Here is a 21,951-nt window from a genome sequence, read left to right as displayed (position 1 = left end):
TTTTTCTGGCATCTTAGAGTTAAAACACTATTTCAAAACTCATAGTAATCAGGAGAGTCTGGAACAGATTAATTCCAATTCTAGTGTAATTAAATTTCAGTGTAACTGGGTGCCTGGTTAAAGAAAACATACGCTGTACACATTTTTACATATCATTGTAAGACAATATTGATCACTGAGGATATATATCTGATGGAAGTCGGAAGTGAATAAATTTTTCCAGAATATTGGAGCAGCTAATTATCAATAAAAGCAAAATTTCTACCTTCTGGAGAAGATACCAGTCAGATGTAGTCATCTACTGATAAATTTTATAATGTTTTATTTCTGCTGTGTCTATGCTCAATAAAAATTTATATATTTGGTATCATATGTATTTTACTGACCTATGACAGATTTTTCTGAAAACTGTTATTTATTATATTTATTGATCATAATGTTATTGTTTCATATATTGTTATCATACATAGTATGTTTACTTATGTTAGGGTGCTCCATTTATGATCCAAGTTTACTTCATCATCTCATCTTGTACTGATAGCAAACGCCTTTATTACATAGATATTTACATATGTGCTTATGAATGTAAATTACCAACAGTTTTTTGCTTAAGTGAACAGCCCTATAACCTCTAGAAGATTGAATTAAGAAACCTGCTCTGATAGAGAATAAAGGTGGGGTTGTTTGTTTTTAAGAAAGCTTTTGAAGTCTTATTTCTAAAACACTGAACTAGAACTACATGTTTATGTGCTACTTCTCCAGCTACACTGGAACCTCAATGAAACTGATGATAGAAAACTCAGAACAAATTCATCAAGGCACATTTTAAACTGCCAGACAGACCTAGTTAGTGAGGTAATATACTATATTGTACTTCATGATTATTTTGGTGATACATATGATTTCTCACAGATTCTGAGAAACTCAATGTCAACTAATATATTGCAGAACTGTGAGACAAATGGATGATTTTGCAAAACAAATACTTTTGTTTAGACGTTTTGTGTAACTCACATCCATATAGGTAACCATCCCTGCTTATTACATACCACTTTACCCAAGCAAAACACAACTCTCAACCTAATCTCTAAGTTACATCATCTCTTGAAATCTCCAGTGGAGCACAGTTTTATTTTATTTTTTCAGTTCTAAGAGCTCCAAAAGCAAAATTTCACATTTTATTATGTTAGCCCACTACATCAGACGCAGATGTTAGTAGTATGGCACTAGAGACTGAACCTTCCCACTGATATTCCATTACGTTTTGTTGCCATGCGACAGATGGCAGCAGAGGGGTAGTCTGACAAATTGGTTTCTGAAGTAAAAGCATGTCACTGAATTCCTCCATGCAGAGAAAATGGCACCCACTGACATTCATTGACGCTTGCTAAACGTTTGTGGAGACTAAGCAATGGAGGCTAGCATAGTGATGTGATGGGAAGTGTTTCAGCAGTAGCAACAGCAATGTGAAAGACAAGCCACGTTCTGGGCAGCTATGTTGTCACTTTTATGCATTCAGGCTCTACTTCAGCACTAATAAAAATGCAGTAGCTACTATATTGAAAAACAGTGCTTTGTACCTGAGAATTTTCTCTATCAAGTAGCATTATTGTCTCTTTGTATTCTTTAATTTGAAGGAAATAACTAGGAGGAATTACTTTCAGAGTAGCATACATAAAGTTAACAGCAGGTGAAGACAGACAAAGGTCGATGAAATGTTGAACAAAGTCAGTATTATTACCTCATTTCCACCCCCCCTATACAAGTGACTGTCTAGAATGCAGGTAATAATCTAGTAATCTCAGTACCAGTACCCAATATGGCAACAAATGTAGAGATCTAAGTCCTGTTTGACTGCACCAGTTTACACCATTATTTCACATAGAATTCAACCAGCAGATCTTGCTTGCTTGCTCAGATGTCTACACTTCAAGACAAACTAAGGTTTAAACTAGCTAATTGTGTTGCACATACTTAATGGCTCTGATGATACAGATACATCCCAAACCTGAAAAGCTTCAGAATGTCATTTCTGACAGTCTTTACATAATTAAACAATAGTCATGCTAAAGGGAAAGATGAATGATAATTTCTCTTTAGGAGCATGATTATGCATATGCTATGTGTTTGGAGAAACAGGATATAGACTACTAGAACAAACAGTGAAAACAACATTTTAACCTACTAATCATCAAGGGAATTCAAACGCCAAAACCAAAATGAAAGCTGCAGTGCAAAATGTAATGAGCCAATATAAATTTCGACAGATTAATGATATGGAATGCTTTTTAAACCTTCAGCTAATTTCCATTAAAATTGTTCACCCCTGCATCACAATGAAAGGAAAGACAGAATTCTCCAGTTGAACTACACAGGAGCCAAATGGACTGTATACAAACATGCATTAAACAACAAAAAGTGGTGTATTCAACAATGAAATTCTAGCAGCACCCAATTCTTAACTATCTGACTTCAGAATTTACTATCTTCTATAATGAAGAAATAACTACTTGTGTCAACAGTCTACACACAGATTGGTTAGAGACACATTCATTAGGGTATGTATGTGTCCAAAATGTAGTGTATTTCTTGACTGCTGATAACCAAAAATCAATGGAACTAAGGAACAGAATATTGCTTTTACCCATGTTAGCAGGTGACCTTTTCAAGAGGAAAATCAGGGGTTTCAGGAGATCGTATACAATGTCTCTAGTTAGCCTTGAGCATCATGGATTTGTTTATAAATGACTAAGATATTAATGCTCCTTGTCTGACCATTTTTAGACAGATAAAACTCCACTGACTTCCATCACATAGCTTGCCTTGATCAAACAAGAACAGAATAAAAGCCAATAATTTTCCTACCTTCATTTCTTCTACACATGTGATTCACCTTCAGTAGAGTTCTCGATCTTATGGAAGCGGTAAGATAGGAGTCACATCCACTTGAGAATATTCTGGAACAGATAGATTTAAAATTGCTTTGACTCACCAAGTCATCACTCTATATCATCAACTATGTACCAGAACTAGACTCTGCTGTTATTTTACCAAGAACATGCATCATTTTGCAGTCTGTATTTTCTATCTAGCTAGGCAGCAGATAGATCACTAGAATACTGTAGAGTTATGTTCTCAGAGGATTTTTAAGCACTGTAATGAAATCAGGATCATCTGCAGGAGCACTGATAGAAATGTTACAAAGATATTCTGGTACTCCTTTATCCTGCAGTTACTGCTGCAACAAAAAGCCAAAAGTTTCAGAAAAGAGCACACCATTTATGAAGTATAGTAACAAATTATGCCAGCCCTTCTGCAGCTGCAAGGTGACTAAATAGAATCAAGACAAAATAAATTCACATAGGGGGAATGTATAACAGAGGTTCACTCTGTCTTCAGTTTGGGTTTTTCGGTTTTTGTTTTGTTTTGTAAAATAAATACCATGTAGAAAAGCTAAAAGAAATTTAAACAATATAAATATAAAAATAACTCTACATTAAGCTTCAGCTCTTACGGTTGGTATGAAAACTTAGCAGTCATACAGACTTTTCTAATCCATGGATATTCCTGGAGTGCATCCTAGCTCTAAGGCTCATGGGAGCAATGAAGGAATTTGTCCAATGTTTGTGAGAGGTTTGGATCTCTTGCAGTAAGAAGTGCCATAGCATAACCTCTCTCCTGCACTCACTTCACATTTTTCTCTTTTATTTAATGTCAGTGCAAAACAAACAGACAAAAAGAAAAATAACACCACAAAGTCAAAAACAACATAATCCAACCCATACACATACACAAGAAAAAATAAAAATGCTGAAGGGAACATGTGTGATTACTTTCTCCATTAAGCAAAACAGTATAATATTGTTGACCTTTAGTAAAAGCAATAAAATGTCAATTTGTATTTTTTACTTGCTCTACAGAAATGTTTTCTACACAATATTGTTCTTTCTTTGTAGTAGCACATTAAACAATAATCAGCTCCCAGTATACGTAGCCCCCACTGAACAACCACTGGAAACATCCTTAGAACAGATTTATTCTTTTAATTTGTCTTTATTGACTTGGCCCCACTTTAGAGAAGAAGTAAACACTGCTCCATAGTTTTTACTCCCTTGACTTCCGAGGTTACTTGTATGCTCAGTGTTAGATTAGTGCCTCCACAGACAGTTAAATAGCCCTAATTGCTTCTGCTTCCCTCCCCTACATGCACACAGACCTAGTGCTGTGTTTTTCTAGAACTCCAACAAGATACACCTCCACTGAAGGAAGATAAACACATTCCTGGAGTAAAGGGGCTGTCATTTCAGAATCAAATCTACTCACAGAGACACAGCTTTCCTCCGCTGGCCACTGAATGTGAAGATGTGTATAACTTTGCTTAAGAATTATATTTGTCTAAAAGCTAAAATTATCAGATGTACAGTTGCCCTCAGAATCAAAGTACAAATTGGAACAACCTTCTATTTTAATTAACCCTACACCCCTACACAAATAAGTGGAATTCTAAGAGAAATATTTCCCTTATGTTTACATTATGTTCATTGTTATTCAAACACTAATCACTTTTATTACACTGTCATAATGGGTTTATCTTCTCTGTTACATAAAAGAGAAATATATATATACATTTTTTCCTATAAAGTTGTACTGACTTTTAAAGGAAACGGTGATGGATCTTACTGCAGAAATGATATCCATTTACAATGAGAAAAGTGACATACATGGAGGACTGGGGAGGGCTGTAAAGCTGCAGAGAGCTGCTACCTGCTTTCTCCCTTGTCCCACTTGGAGGTAGTGAGCCAGCAGCAGCACAGTACTGAGCTGCTGCCAGGTTAAACCACAACAAGCAGCACACACACTTCTGGAAGCAAATCAACCTGAACAAATCTTATTCTTTTTGGAATTTAGGAACTTCTGTCCTAAAGTAGTAAAATAGCATTGAACAAAATACTCCTTTTATCAGTTATTCCGTATTTTCTCTAAGAATGTGGACCCTGAATACAACTCACTATTCCCTGTATTTGTTATGACACTGGATGGAGAAATAAATTTTGATTAATGTCAATCAATCATATTTCCAATAGAATGACATGCTAAATTCATGACTTTCTAATGACAGATGCTACGAATGATAATCTGTCAACTCAATTGCATAATGCAACCCTTATACAAAGAGAGTGCTTTGTAGCCCCTCTGTAGATAAAGGACAAAAAACTTCAGAGAGGAAACTGACATTTAAGCGTGAAATTAAAGTTCTGGAAAAAGAGACAGAATGCAAGAAGCACAGCAAGAAAAAGAAATAACGTGACAAAGTCCCCCCAGAAACGCATAAATGGAAAGAATATTTGAGTCAGAAAAAGCCGAATGAACAGGTTACTCCTTGGACAAAAAGAATGGACAGAGTTAAGATTAAGAAAAAATCCACGCAGAATAATTAATTTCAGATAAAAAAGGTGTTTGGTTCATTTTTAAACACTTTGAAATGCACATTTGTGCAAATTGAATGGTAAACATCCATATAGTGCCTACTTTGGGGGCATGTTTGATTTTGGGCTGGTCAGCTCATCTGTGCATCACATGGTGATTGATCTTAGCAGGAAAAGTCTACTCTAGACACCATCAGACTGGAGAGTACCAATCTGCATTCATCATTCGAGAATCATCTCAGAACACACTGCCATAGGAATCCTGAAACAGTGCATGAAGCCAGAAATTGCCTCATGTTTATCCAAAAGGCAGCCCAAATTTGGTGCACGGCTTTTAAATAAAGGGCTCAAGGAGAAGATTGATCTATGATCCACAGCTAAATAGTACCACACCAGCCTTAGTGTGAAAATATTAGAGGCACTGTGCCAATCAATAACAAAACAATTTACAGACCTACCGAACTGTTTGTTGAAGTAGCACCTAAACACAAGTGTAGCAGTTTATCTCTGACTAGAATATCTCCAGCCATTCTTAATATTTGTATTAAATTTCTGGTGATACTTTTATAGTTATGTGGTTGTCCCTTCCTCGAATGGGACCCTGATGGGACAAGCATAACCTGTGGGAGAAGGCACAGCTGTAGCATTTCTGCCTACAAATAAAAAGTTTAAATACATAAGATGCAATAGCTGGTATCACCCTTTTACATCTTGCAGTTATTTCCTCCTTAGAGCTTCACAGTTTCCACTGATGTAACTACTGCCAGTAAAATACATCCTTCTGTATAAATATATTGTATGTATATGTATATAACGTTAGTCACGTATTCATAGCACACCTATTTTTAAGGCACATCCCAACTGCTAAATAATTCTTGACATACACTAGCACATAAAACTAGAGTGGAGCAATCCTGATTTTTATTTTTTTTTAATAAAAAGATATGAGCATGTATGAGAAAATAGCACACACTGCTCTTTTTCTAGCCAGGAGAAGATGTGCTGAAACTTCAATTCAAATTCATTCCAATATACCACCACTGGCTTGAGGTTACTGTTTAATTCTTACTGTCGCTCAGAAAAATAAACCATAAAGAAAAAAAAAAATAAAAAATGTTGGAATGCTATAACACCTGGTTATTCCCATTTTACTGAGAGAAAATGTTACTGAAATTTTTGGAGAGTTTCCTTGGTACCATACACAGAGACTTCCAACATAAAACTAATAGCATAATTTTATATTTGAACTTAAGTAACCACATGGAAGATACGGAATTATAGGGCTCATACAAAAAAATTACACTGTAGTTAAGTTGTCTGTATCTTTTTTTATAATCCAAAATACATTTGCTATATTTGATTTCAAAATTAAGGTGAAAAAGAAACATCTCAAAATGCTCAAAATCAGACAAGGCCATGATATACCTAAAATAGATGGAAGATTCAGAGAAAAATAACTGACCATCCCTTACTTTGTCTTAAAATTGGATCTTAATCTCTGCGTGTTTTTTCCATCTTTACAAGAAGTAGTACCTGTACTGCCAATAATACTTTAACAATGTTGCTAGCATTTTCAGTGCAAAGCTATTATCCTTTTCCTATTATTTTATGATTCTGCTTTTAAACAGGCACAGTCTTTTCTGAATGAATTTGCTAGCAATTCATTTTTATACTATATAGGTTAAAGTTAAATCAGCATGGAATACACTGGGGTAGCTACAGTATTTTGTTATAAGCAATGAGGTTACAATAACTCACAGTACACCAACACGTACAAGCTGGTTAAAGTAACACTCAGAGATCACCTTTGTGCTGTGAGCCTGAAAGCTGTGATTAACAAACAGATGCATTTTTCACTTAATACTTCCTTTTGGTTATTTTATTTCCTTACTTCAATTTTTGCATTATTCAGCAGAAAATTTAATTCAAATGGATATATATAAAAAGTCAGCAGATAGATTCAAGTAGATTATCAGCTGTGATGCTAGTTTTGATTTCACCTTTCACTTCCTAAAAAATTAAGTTGGAGACTGACTTATGTATTCTCTCCACAGGATGAAGCAGAGTATTTTAGAATGCATTTGGCAAAAGAATAAATCATGACTGACAAAGTGAAATTTGTTAATACAATGGTTTGAGGCAGTTGACAGAAATTTTTGTCAACAGAATAGATTAAGGGATTCAAAAAATGAAATTTGCAGATGGAATGGCTTTGATGTTTCTGATGAAAAGTATTTTGTTGACAGAATGGATCAGAGTGAAAAAATGCATTTTCTCAACACAAGGGTCTTAGCTCTTTGACAAAATATATTTCATCCCCAGATGTTTTGGCTGAGTTGTCAATTATTCTCCCTGTGTGCCATTAACCAATCTCTCTACTGCAGACAGATTTTTTTTTAATAGCTGTTCCATGGAAGAAACTGGAGGTACACCAAATACTACTTGAGTTGATTAATATAACCTCGTTAGTTAAGATGCTGTAGTTAGTCCAACACATGCTAAGTGCCAGTTGATCTAAGCATACAAGTGAAGCACAATAAGCTTTGGGGCTTACTTTTTTTTCCTCCCTTATCTTTCATTTATATATAGCATAGATTACAATATTCATTCTTTACACATTGGAAGAAAGTATTTAGAGCTGTTTTTCATTTAAGACTTTAGTTCTGGATTCAATAAAGAGGAGAGCTAGCTTGTGTTTCTGGCATATCTCAAGCAAGTGCTAGTATGCAAATTACACTATCTAGACCAAGTCAAGTCACCTTTTCTATCACAGTGAAGAAGTTCCACACCATCATCTGAAGTAGCAGCCTTGTTCAGGCCAACTAGCAAGTCAGAGGTGGATAGTTAAATGTTACTAGACTGAATGCAGATCATCTCCTAGAAAAAGGAAGACAAGCAAATTGTTTTCCATATATAGTAGTTAAGCAGTTGCACAATAATCTTCATCAAGTTGACTTACATGTGAGTTTAAAGATTTTGTATGATTTTATAAGATGCTTTGACCACATTCAGGGACATATTCTGCTAGATAAGCTTCACTCTTTCTTGCCTGAGTCTACCAACACCCACATGAAACTATATCTCATATCAGAATTTATAACACCCAGGGTTACTAATGGCAATGTTTTGTCATATAAATCCTAGATCTGCATAAGTGAATACTTCAGGAGAAAGCATATGAATTAGTTTCTTCCTTATAATGTCTTTCTTCAGAAACGTGAAAGTAGCTGGTGACAATAGCAAGATGCCAGTGATCCATCTGACTATGAAGTTAGTGTTGAAAGAAAAAGCAGAGAGATTAAAATAAATACATCTGGCCCAGGAGAAACACAGTCAACCACTGTCAAAAAGCAGGGCATGACTCCAGCTAGATTTTGCATAAGCCAGAATTTCAGAGTGAAAACTTTTAAGAGTGAGATCACGGAGTCAGGGAAAGCAAAGTCTGTGATGAAACTCTAAGCCATGCCACAGACTCAGATCAATCTACAAGACCATTATGAGGAAGAAGAGACAGAGATCTTTTATATCTCTTACCCCCATCAAGTGTACTTCCAGTACACTTGTCCCATTGTTGACCTAGAAAAAAAAGAACACCTCCTGCAAACTATTTCTAAGAGATTGTAATTCTATGTTTTCCATGGTTTCAAGGATAATCTAAGACCTTGATTTTGGTTTCCATCTTTTATCTCAGAGCAAGAATGAACCATAGCTTATGTTTCAGAAACCGCACCTGTAAGAGAAGCCTCTGAATATCTCACCAGAATTTTAACAAGAAAAAAATAACAATTAAGAAAAGTAGAAAAGATGAAAAAAACTCTCTTCAGAGTTCCTGCTAGAAACAGACAAACTTGCACAGCACTTACTTGTGGAGCACTGTGTAGCATGACTGCAGCAACCTAATACCTCACCCTGCATAGTTATTATCTGTATTGACACATACTGTTAATTTCACTCACACAGATGCTTGGACTCCTTCAGGTTCTTGATTTAGCTTCAGTTTTATTGCCTCTTAAAGACTATCACATCAATGTTCAAAATCCAGTTGTAAATATGCATTATACAATAACTAGAATGAATATCTCATGTGAGTGCCCATCTGGTTCATAATGACAGACAAAAACATCAAAGTTTCAGAATATATTAATTCAGAGTTCAAGCATCAGAAATAGCTCTTCTTTCTACTAAAGAAGAACTGGTATTATATTTGATAAGGCACATAAACAGAAACAGAATAAAGGTGACACAGTGAAAGCAAGACATTATTTGTCCCTCATGTTGTTTGTGCCCTGTTTTAGTCTTCTTTTGTCTCTGAATAAAATAATCTTCTGCAGAATCTTCATACACTGTCATTTTTGGTATCTTCCTAGCACTTTATAGGACTATCCAGTTCAAAAAAATGATTTCCAGAATTCAATTACATAACATTAACATGTTAATACCTAATTGGCTGACAACTTACACGTCACGTAATGTAACTACACTGCTCAATATCAGGATAAAGCATACTTATCTTGAACACATTCATCTTTTCTAGTATGACATTACTTTGTGATTTTAAACAGACAATAAATACCTCCTGTGTTATCCCATTTATTATAAAACAGCTGATGATAGATATGTATATTTAAAGAAAACTCTCTGATAACCAATCTCACTAGTGTTAAGTAGGTCACATCTTCCACTGTTGAGAACTGGGAATCTACAGTACAAAAATAAATAAATAAAAGAGAGAAAGAATACATAACTTGAATCATTCCCCATCTAAAACTGCTTTTCTAGCAAAAAGAGTAGAATACCTAGTAAACAAATATTTAAAGTTAGTTGCATTTTTCCAATGACTGTAAATGAAAATCAATGTGCCTACACTCCAATAGTTAGTCTATGACTACTTTCCACTCCAAAAATACCATGGGAAAAAAGCCAACCAAGTCTGATCAGAAAGGATACAGAACAACTGATCTAGAAGCAACGTCTCTCAGATGATAAGGTTGTAATGTGTAACAATTTGAATTGAGAGAAGTCTGGTCTTACTTGACATCTATGCTGCCAGAGCACCAGAGCTTTGATAAATAAAGCTCTATTACTTTTCTTTCTTCTTCCTGTCTGTTTTGTTTGTTGGCTTATTTTAATGGTGGTTAGGAAGGAGGCCCTCAACACAATTATGTGATTACAAGTTCCAAAATGAATTGAAATCTCTTGGTATGTCTGCACTCATCACATTCCCATTCTGATCTGCATTTTTCTTTCATCTGGTCCTTCTCTCTTGTATCAAATGAACTGCGAGATATTCAACTCACATCAAGACCACATCAGATTACAGAACTGAACAGCATTTTTTCCATGGTGCAATCAACAGAAGTCATAGGTGAACATCCCAGACAGCATATCTCCCAGAGTGTCTGTACCTTGTAAAAGACAAGGACTTAGGTTTGTGTTCAAATCAATGCTTTATGGAAACCAGAAGCATTTGAAACTCATGTTGTATTTTCAGCTCCTTTCACAGAGCAAAATATATTTTGTAGGTAAGATTTATATAACATAAAGATAACTAAATGTTTGCACTCATGGTTTAATAACTTGGAAGTTTTATCTAAGTAACCCAGAAATACTGAAATGCTTAAGGAGGTTTTTCAGAGGAAAAAAAAAAAAAATACTCTTCATTGTTTTTGTTGTTTTATTTTCAAGAAAAAAACTACTCATAATAGTATAAGAATAAACTTATAAAAGCTTCTGAGAGCCAGAAGTGTCTAAAATTGTTATTGCACTACCCTAAGCTGGACACATAATTGCCTTGATTTTCATTATATATCAAGTGAAATTTACACCAGCAACATGAAAGTAGGTCCAGAGCCTTCCAGGGAAAGGCCGCTACAAGTTAGTCCTGATGCTAGGCCCACCTTGCAGGATCTGTTTTCTCTGCTACCACAAAAGAGAACAAACATATGAAAGACAAAGACAGGGTAGAAGTAACCCAAATTCTATTTGATTCATCCTTTAGAAAGTGTCATAACAGCTTGCCAAGATGAGAAGGTTTATTCCTCGTAAGATACTTGACAGCTGAGATATTAAAATAACCATGAATCATTTGAGGAAGGACTGGAAAAAACAGTGTAGTAACATAACATCAGAGATGCAGACAAAAATTTACTATTTTTTGCCAAAATGAAGAGGTCAGGACACAGGTGATTAAGGAAAAACAAGACCTTAGCAAGGGACTTTAAAAAACTGGTTTCAACCCTCAAAAAGATGACATTTTCATATTTGTGATGGAGAAGGTTGGATCAACAAGGACCCAAACAGTATAGCATAAAGACATAATGAGATAGAGAACTGTTGCAGGTTGTAAGGGCATACAGTCACCTGAGCCCCAGAATACATCCAAGAAAGAAAAACAATGAGTAAACCATGAGTAGAATGTTGTGGGCTTTTGGATAATTCTTGCACTGTACAAAATGCAACAAATACTCAGAGATGGCAGGAATTTTCTGAGAGAAGAGGAATGCCCACAACTTGTTCAGCACAGCTAAAGAGTAAAACTGAGGAAATGCCAAATGAATCAATAGCATCTAAAGGAAATCGTAGGACACTAATAAGGGTCATTGGGTTCAGAACAGGGCAACTGACTCATACACAGATACACAGAATAAATCTGGATGAAATTCTGCAGTACTGAATTAAAGCGTGTTGAACGTTAATAAAACTAAGGGGCTTTAAAATGAATAAAATACAAGTATTTCAAACATTCTTGGTACATATCAAAGAACTGAAAGAAAAATCTCAGGTTGATAAGAAAACGTCTTAGAAGTTTTGTGGATTTTACTATAGTGTCTAGAATTCTGAAATGATCCAAATATAAGCTTGAATAAACACGGACAGAAGTGTTACAAAAGAATGACCCAAATTTTACATGAAAATACAAGACTTCTTCCCATAATCAACAAAATTGAGTAAATTTATTCAGATAAACCATTTTCATTCAAAATGACATTCTATTAAGTACACAGAGATGATCTTAGTACACCATTCTGAATAAATTCTATTCAAATAAGTATTTGATCTGAATATAAAAGTTACCACATATAGCCAGCCACAAACGGAATATTAACTTAGAACTTAGTAGAGTGTATGCCTTTAAAGAGAGTTGTGTTTCTTCCAATTGAAATATATTCCATCTCCTTGTAAAAGTAATGCCAAAGACTAAGGTCAGATTATGATCTCACAGCAACAACAACAAAAAAAAGAAATATGATACCACCTCACACATACAGTCCTATTTAAGTCAGAATCCATCCTCTTCTCTTTAAAAATTCATAGATACACACAATCATGACAAATTCTAGCCCTAGACTTCACAACCCTAGTGACATCAAAGGAATTACCACGCTTTGTTCATTTGAATATTAAAAATGAAAATGTTTTTATATTTTTTCTATTGGATTTATCATACATTGGAGAACAAAAACCTCGTGAGAAAGCATCATAGCTATTGTGAGAAATTATACTTAATATAAAGGTTCATTTTCACCTTCAAGACTGGTCTGTTTGCATTTAGCTCACATTTGGAAGGACAGATCTGGGCTGTTGAAATCCTGGTAAGCACAGCTGCTATCTTAATCAAGTTTGTCTAAATATTAAAGTGTTCACCAGCAAGAGTGAGACAAAGAATTACTAAAGAAACTAAGAAGAAACTTAACTTCCATTGATTAATTAATGGATTTTAATAATTACAACACAGTAGTTTCAGAAATTAAATGTGACTTAATCACAGACAACTGAAGCAGAAGGGAGCCTCATCTTTAGACATGTTAAAAAGACTACTGGAATAGATTCTTAAACAAGAACTTGTATTTATCTCCAGCCAGGCAGCCACATCACTTTTAGCATTTCTGACAGATATGCTTCCCCTTTCTGAGGTCAAATTCTCTGTCTCTGTTAAAGTAAAACATTTCTAAACAACAAAATCTCAAGCTAGTACTTGTTCCTCAAGTGTTTTAGTGACTCCAAAAATATCAGTTAAAGATTAGAAAGAGATAAAAAGAGAGAGGTGGAGAGATAAGAGGCTCTACTCAGAGAATGTTAGGAAACATTCACATAGCAGAAGAGAACTATTCTCTTTGAATATATATATATATATATATATATATATATATATATATATAAAATATGCAAAACTTGTACGAAGATTTTCTGTTATGAAGGTGTGCAGTTCAATTTAACTGACACTGAGCCAACCACCCAAAGGCTGAAGCAACTCTTGTACCAAATTTGTTCCTCAAAAATTCATCCACCCCTAATTCCACTAAACATTCTGATAACAAAGACGATGATCACACTTAACAGAAGCTATGCCATAGAATCAGAATATTCTAAGTTGGAAGGCATACACAAGGATCACCAAGTCCAATTCCTGGCTCCACACAGTATCACTCAAATTTGATACCATATTTCTGACTTAAAATTGGTCCCTGTGGAACCCAACTAGTGACTGTCCATCAGCTAATAAAGACTTCATCCAAGTCTTTTCAATGGGGATATAAAGGTTTATCAGGCAATTTAAAAAAAAAACATTATTTATTGACACTGTAACAACATATTCATAAAAAACAACTGCAAATACTGCACAAATAAATTTTAATACAACTTCCAGTAACATGATGCTTACTGCAGGAATTTGAACTGAGATTTATGCTTTTAGTAGTTATTCAAATGAAATACCTTGTTGGTGAAGAAAAATGGAAAATGTATATTATGTATTAGAACACTGTATTATTGCAAAATACACGGAAAAATTCTAGGACTGCTTTTTGAGAAAAAAGAGAATTTTGGTTTTCCTTACTATAAACCTACAGATGAATGTAAATTCATACACCCACTTTGCCACTGCTGAAGAAATACTTTAGAGGGCACAAATCAGATTTCCCTTCCCTTTTGGAACTATATCCCATGAGCAACACTGTAAGTGTTATTTTACAGTGTAACCCTGAGATGAATTTAGGCTGTCTAGAGCATGGTATTTCAGAACCAAAATGCTATGTAAAATAATCTACTTTTAGAACTTGATAGAATTAATGAATCAATAGGTTATAAGTCTTCTAAGAGTCAATTAAAGACTTCTGTCATAATGATTGACAGTATAAAATGAACATTTTCACAGGAAGCACAGATTATTGGGAAGAGAAGCAGTCACTAGTCAAAGAGAAACACTAGCAATGGAAAAGTACTGACTTTTAACATGTAATCTGACTTGGTAATTACTATTGCAGGTAGCAATCATTAAACAAGCAAAATAACTAGCCTACAGTAGAGAGATAAATATCTATACACAGTTCAGAAATAAATGGAATGATATACTGCATATTATTAGTTTCATGTCCTTCAATGGAACCAAATACCTCAGAAATTTCTATTTCAGCATGATCTCTGCAGCTCTAAATATGATCATGTTACTTTCCACAAGCGTCAGTTTTACTTGACAATATAACATTTTCTAACATTTAGTTTTCTAACATTTTTCCTCTGCTATCTGTGTAGATTAGAAAGGTTCTTAACTGTTATCTGTAATAGATTTTGCCTGAAGCAAAATTCATGCAGGCATAATAGAAGAACAAAGTGTACTCTGATGAAATTGCAACCATAATTTCCAGATGCCTGACATTTATTGCTTATTGCTATTAGAATTCAAGTGCCTATTTGTTTTGTACTTTGCTTTTATTCTTGCATCACAACTGTATAATGGAAAAAAGATGTTTTAAATATTGGGTTAAGTATCACAGATCAACATGAAGCACCAACATAATCAATATTACTTAAAAACACTCCTAGGCAATTAATTCTTAAGGAATCAAACTGTTGTACCACATCAAAATTTACAATACAATGAAGGTTGTTACATTCTTTATTGTTTAATTAAAAGCAACACTAAGCACATGCACTGTTCACACATTATGAAATAAAATATCCTGTTTAACAGTGAGATATACAAACACCATTTACTGTATCTTTTATTCCACAATGTTAATTAGGCTTTAATTTCATATGTCTATCATCTATCAAACAGAAGCATTCAGAATCCCAGAGAACTGTGTTTCTGTATCCCAAGAGTCTATAATACCTCAGCTTTCCTGGTAAGTACAAAATAAGTTTTATGTACAGTACTTTCACACACACGATATAGAGTCACTACAACAATGCATGAGTTGGAAGAGATGGCCTCTACAGAAGAATATAGCACATTTGTTAAGCCTGTAAAACTTAGGGAGAAACACTTTATTTATATAAGCACCACGTCCCGTGTATGGCCTGATTTTCAGCGGAATGAAAGTGAAACAGTAGTGAGTTAATGTAATGACGGGCCCACTACCCCGTATGATAACCCTCACCTAATAGTTCATTGCAAACTCTTCCTGCCCTTGTGCAGAAGCAGTCTGTGATCACTCTCATACTATTCATTCTCTCCTCTTGAGGAGCATGAGGGAGGAAGTACATTTTAAACACTAAACAACAGAAAATGAACAACAATAACACTTATAAAAATGGAAACCACCAACACTAACATTCCTGGCTCTATCTTGAGCCTTCAAGTTCATGTGAACTTCAGCAATTTCTCACTTAAGTACCTGAAGCAAGGTCTATGAAAAAAAGCTGTTCCACAATCTCCAGGATATGAGGCCAGAAGCAGAGGCACCTTTACTAGTCCAATTTTCAGATGCTTTGATAGGGGTCAGTAAGGCACATGTGCATTGAAGTTATTTCAACAGCACCATGCTGATTTTGCCCTCAGGCTGTTTTGGGCCCACATTCTCTGAAACATATTCACCTTGAGTGAATATTCTGAAAGGGTACTGCTTTAAATAGAGGTTTTTTTAGCCTTCTGAGTAGTATTGATTTTTCATCCCCTCGTTGTCAGATTGTTCAGGAATGTTTGATGAAACAAACTCTCTTATACAGCACACCATCAAACAAGCTGCCCTACTCAAAAATAAACCAAAATAATCAAACAAACACAAACTTGATCCTTCACAACATACTAAGAAAAAATGAGATGGAAGTTTCTCCCAGTGCTTTTGTTTTTCACATGCTTTTTGGAGAAAGCTGGGAGTCTTTTTCACTATGGTGGACAAAATTGTAGTGATGAGCTGGAGATGTTACAATCACTATTTACAACATTAACTAAAAAATTCACTGATAGTTTCTTATTAGAAAGAAGTTTTTAAATAAACAAAGTAGTTTAGTTTGTTAATTTTTGAAGAAGTTTATATTTTGATTACATAAAGTAGCATTCTCAGCTGCAGTAAGCATCATCACTCAAATAGAATAAGAGTGGTAGTAATTTATGCTTTTTTTTTTTTTAACACCTGGGTTATTTCCAAAAAAATTGGGCATACCTATAGAAAACATGTTCTTTATCTGCTCTCTTTTGTAAATGAAACTAAAACGATCCCATACTGCCTGACTCTTGTTAAGCCATGGATGCATATCATGAAAGCAAACGTGTAATACAAAAATAGATGAGCATTGACAGTTTGTTCATTCACAACCAGAGCATTTTCCACTGTCCCAGTTTCCAGAAAGGGCCTAACTCTTCACTTGCTACAGAAATTTTGTGTTTTTCTAAGAAAATCTCTTCAGTACTACTATTACTTTGAGTATCAAATGCAAGAACTTAATTTAGCCCATGCTTGAGCCGCATTTTGTGAGGTGAACAGGAGTTCTAACCTTGGCCCTGGAGAGAAATATCCTATAGCTAGCAAGTAAAGGAGCACACTCCTTGAAAAAAACATGTTGCAAAAGCATGCTCAGTTAACAGTAGTTTGCAACATGTAATTTTTTATTTATTTATTTTATACAGGGGAGATTATTCCACTTTGATATTCTATTAATACATACAAGGATATTTTGCTCCTCCTTTAGAAAAAAACAGCATAGAAAAAGGGGGAAATACAAAGTAGTTCATAACACAAGTAGAAGTATTCATACGTTTCTTAAGGTGTTGCTTTTAAAAACGTAATAAACCATAATGAACTGGCTGTAGTAATTGTTAATTCTTGACAGATGGCTTTTTAAACCTGAGTTATTGGTATAGAAAACTCCCTTTTCATAAACTAATTAGACTAACTGTTAAGTTACAGCTAATTTATCCAGCAATATATAATGCATCCAAAAGTGAGTTATTACATGCTGGGTCACACGTTCCACCAGTGCTAGATCTTAGTGTTCAGGTTGCTCCTACAGGGATTCCATGAAACCTCGGGCAACCTATGCACCTACTTTCCCATTTTTTTCTATCAGAAAGATTTCCCTAACACCTAACTTAAACCTTCCTGGCTCCACTTGAAAGCCATTATTAGTATTTTTTTTCATTCCCAGTGGAAACACTTCAGTGGCAGCTTCACTGGCAGCACAGCAGCCAATTTGATCAGCCACTCAGTACTGCTCAGCTACCACACAGTAACCAAATCAGATCTCTCCCTCAAGCCAAGGCTGCAGAAATCACTGACAGTTCAGAAGCCTTAATCTATAATCAGTGTTCCTGCAATCCTAGTCAGAAATATGCTTTTATACTGGTACGTCATTTTATGTTTTACTGTTATAGCCCATTTCATCCCCAAGTTATATGCAAATGTATGTTCCTACCTTTATACCATAGGATGGAAATTTAGGGTCTTGTAAAAGGAAAAGCTACAGCCATTCCTTGACAGAAGTGCTCAGGCAAGATCTACTGCCCTGAGTAGGGTTGTAACACAGACTGAAGTAGGATCAAAAACTGTTACCAATAGTCATAAAATATGTTTTTAGTTCAGCCCTGACTCTGAGCTACAAAACAAATTGCTCAAATACTTAAAGAAAGAAAAAGAAAAGATACATATTTTTTAAGAAGTCTAGTTTCCATAGCTCTGTAGTAAAATAAGTAAAATAATGTTTTTTATCTTTGTTTCTTTTAAAGACAAAATGAGGGTTCCTAATTTTCAGACATATAGAATAAACACTATGAGGTGTAAATCCAAAAGACACAAAGTGGCAAATAAGAACACAGTATTCAATAGACATGGAGCTACACATTTTATTGTTTGAGTGGATAGGAGCACGTGTATGTCTGTAAGCATGTAAACCCTTATGATTTGAAAGTTAATTTTGCAGCATTGAAGTCTGACTCATGAATTCCTAGATTTGATCATGAGAGAGCTTGTCAGCCAGCACAGCTGATCCAGCACAGATAGAGATAAACCATGAAAAGGTCTGGCACAGCTCAGTTCCCTGCAGGACTGTGGGACTGGGGAATGAGTCACCATTTGGCAGAGGTATGATTCTAGAGAAGTTGCAACATATGTTGCCTATAATCCTCAAATCTATAGGTAATTCTAGAGTTCCAAAATACTTCAGTAGAGTTCATTTTCAGACTTTTAAAATATGAAAGTGGTTATTGTTTTCTTGTCTAGCCTTTTCCTTAAAAATAAACAAGCAATCAAGTGTAGTCAAAAAACCATCAACATCATGAAGCAGTGGGGAAAAAAAAGAATCTGCTCTTCCTCTGCAAAACAAAATGGAATTTGTGTCCATCTTTCAGACATGCTTTATTCCCAAAATTTTCTAATCCTTTTGTCCCAGGATCCATCAGTCAAACCTCAGTCAACCTCTAACACAGAGCTCTATGCATTCCTTTTAGAAGGAAATCTTCCTTCTAGGATCGTCTGTGCTCTGTGGACTCAGTTTCCTTATAGTAGGAAATTATGAGGGCTTAGTTTGGCATACTTTGATGACAATGGTATTTTTAAGCTATGTCAGCTTCAAGTACTTGGAAAATAAAAAAAAGAAAAAGAAAAAGAAAAAATAGGATAAAGAGAAAGCAAAAGCAGTCGACTGAGAAAAAGCAGAAGCAGTAACTGCTTCCTCTAAGAACAGGAGGTTTAAAGAACAGTTGTGAAAGGAAATATGAACTCTTCTCTCTAAAGACTATGAACTGTGGAGGTGGGAGAGCAGTGAAAAAAAAATAAAAAATCTTTGAGCTCTTTCTCCTCACTGAGAATCCTAGGATTCTCATGATGTTTGCAAGTCTGTTTTAAAGTTTCAATTCTTGGCATCAAGAAAATATCAACCAATATTTTCAAATCTCCTTAAGACACTACAGAAAACAGAAGGATTTAAACCTGTACGTAATATTATATTTCAACAGTCAATGATACTCCACTTACTTTAAGTTATTACAGTGGTCTGATTTGCCTGTCTTAGCAAGAAAAGAACCATGGGAGGTATTTTATTGCTACTCTGTTATTCTGGGCCTCTGTTCAATTAATCTTAAAATCACAAGTGTTAAGAGGTAAAATTAAAAGATATAATAAGTGAACTAGCAGACAAAAATTTAAATTCTGTTTCTTTTAGAGTGGCCTAAGACAGAACCACACAACTTAGCTTAGCACATTCTCTGCTGTTGCTTTTTACTCAGCAGTGTATAAAAAGAAACAATGCATAAACAAAAATGTAACCATGTGTTTTCAACGTTCTAACTCATTTGTGCACAGTCTGTAACGTTATGGCTCTTAAAAGGATGATAGAAACCACAACGTAACTACAAATGAAAGTTAGTATAAATGCAACCTTATAGCTAACGCAAAACTTTATTTGACAGAAATCAGACTTACTTTACAAATTTTAATGAAACACAAGTCTTTTATATGTAGTATGAAAAATTAATATGAATGCAAAAATGTGGCAGAGTACAGTTCAGACTACGTTTGGCCTCAGTACTGCATACACATACTAAGCTGTTACCTAAAGCTGATCAGGCAACTTTAGTCCCCTAGTTATTTTTTTTTCCATAAATGAAGTCACCAGCTTAGCTCTGGTTAAACCACTCATACACAATACACTCGGGAAAACGTGCATGATGAAAAGCACTGAAGGAATACAATTCAGTAACATACTCAATAGACTGGTGGTTCTTCATCCAGTCAGTTACCTACACTCAAAACAAGTAGTGATTCCTTTCTCTCTACATTTTTTATTTTTTTATTTTTAATTTAAAATACAGAACTCCCAGTGAAACAAAGGTTCATTCCCTGACTGGCAAATCACAGTTATTAAGCCATGATGTCTTTCTTTAAAACCAATTTTAAATCAAAGATCATGTACCACTGCCACTTACACAAGGTTGCTCATAATTGCTCCATGCAATGCTTTGATTAATTAAATCACACTAGAGATTGTTTCTTAGTAACACACCTGGTACGCTCTTTGTTGTTGGTGCTCATTAAAACACTGTGTTTCATGCAGCAAAGCAGCATGAAAAGATATTAATCAGCTAAATTGCCATTAAGAGTCATATCAATATTTGCTGCACACTGATTGTTTTTCTAAATCTTCAACAAAGGACATTTCACTGAAATCTCAGGTTGCTAACTAACCATATGACAGTGAAGTCAAATTAAAATGCTTTATTTTATCTGAAAAATAAACAAAAAATATAAAGAGCAATAAGAAACTGAAGGGCAAAAACAGGAACAGGATTTCTTCATTTTGCTTTACTACTGTAAAAGAAGTGGCACACTGAATAAACTGAACTTAATGTGCAGAATACATATATTAAAAACAAACAAAACCCAGCTCTCATTAATGTTGGTACAGTTCCCTAAGCAGAAAAGGCTCCACTTTGTAATGCAGAATTTGTAATTAGGCTCAGTTTCAGAGTCTGTACTGAAAAAGTGTCCAGGGAATCAAACATTACTTTTCATTATTAATGTGAAAGAGAAAATGTTCCTAAACGTTTTTTCATACCCAGCAATGTTGTTTTTATGTATGATCAGCAAACACATTGATAAGTTGAAGGTGAACCAGCAAGAAAGGGAGCGGCTATAATGCTCATTATTTCTGTTTCTCTATGATTTGTTAAGATGCCTAGTTTATTTAAGCCTCACCTGCCAGCAAAAATGATTCTGTAGGACAGTTACTTTTTATGTGTTCAGTATTTTCTTTTAAAGCAGAGTATACATCATTCAAACTTTCTCCCTGTCAGCATTATCTCCTATTACCAGAGGGCTTACGAATCCAGATTGTGCTACATCTAGAAATGACCCCCAGCTATGCAGCAGTGAGGAGAAATCTAGAATCGTGCTTGTGCACTAGGCACAAGCATACTGTGACACACCTTTACTTCCCAAACACTTCCATGTCAGATGTCATTCTTTCAGACAGTCTCTCTGCTGCCATCTGTCACAAAGCAACAAAACGTAATGGAATACTGGTGGGAAGGTTCAGCCCCTACTGCCAAACCACCAACAACTGCCTCTGATGTTGTGGGCCAACATAATAAAGTATGAGGCCTTACATTCAGAGTAGCTCTCATATTTTCACCTAGAGTTCAGTCCTGACCACTATCGATATTTGTGAGTTGATTAGCAAGTATTTCTATCCATAGGGTTCATGTAAATCCAGATAGCCACAGTGGAGGCTTACTGTACAGCAGAACAATGGAAAGACTGTATTGCACATTTTATTGCGTCCAAGATCATCACCTTTTCCCAAAAATAATAAT

The 21,951-nt window shown here is 35.0% G+C and overlaps 1 long non-coding RNA gene across 1 annotated transcript in view; it reads right to left on the bottom strand.

Moving 5' to 3' along the window:
* LOC107319029 overlaps positions 1-21,951 on the bottom strand; it is a 468,329-nt gene that overhangs the window by 424,377 nt on the left and 22,001 nt on the right. Inside the window, exon 2 of the long non-coding RNA XR_001557621.1 lies at positions 2,866-2,957. This is a non-coding gene — a long non-coding RNA (uncharacterized LOC107319029). The remainder of the gene's footprint in view (positions 1-2,865; positions 2,958-21,951) is intronic.

The sequence above is a fragment of the Coturnix japonica genome, chromosome 11 (assembly GCF_001577835.2).
Source record: "Coturnix japonica isolate 7356 chromosome 11, Coturnix japonica 2.1, whole genome shotgun sequence".
NCBI classification, from domain to species: Eukaryota; Metazoa; Chordata; class Aves; order Galliformes; family Phasianidae; genus Coturnix; species Coturnix japonica.
The sequence above is the reverse complement of the archived record's forward strand: the minus strand, read 5'-3'. Positions and strand labels throughout refer to the sequence as shown.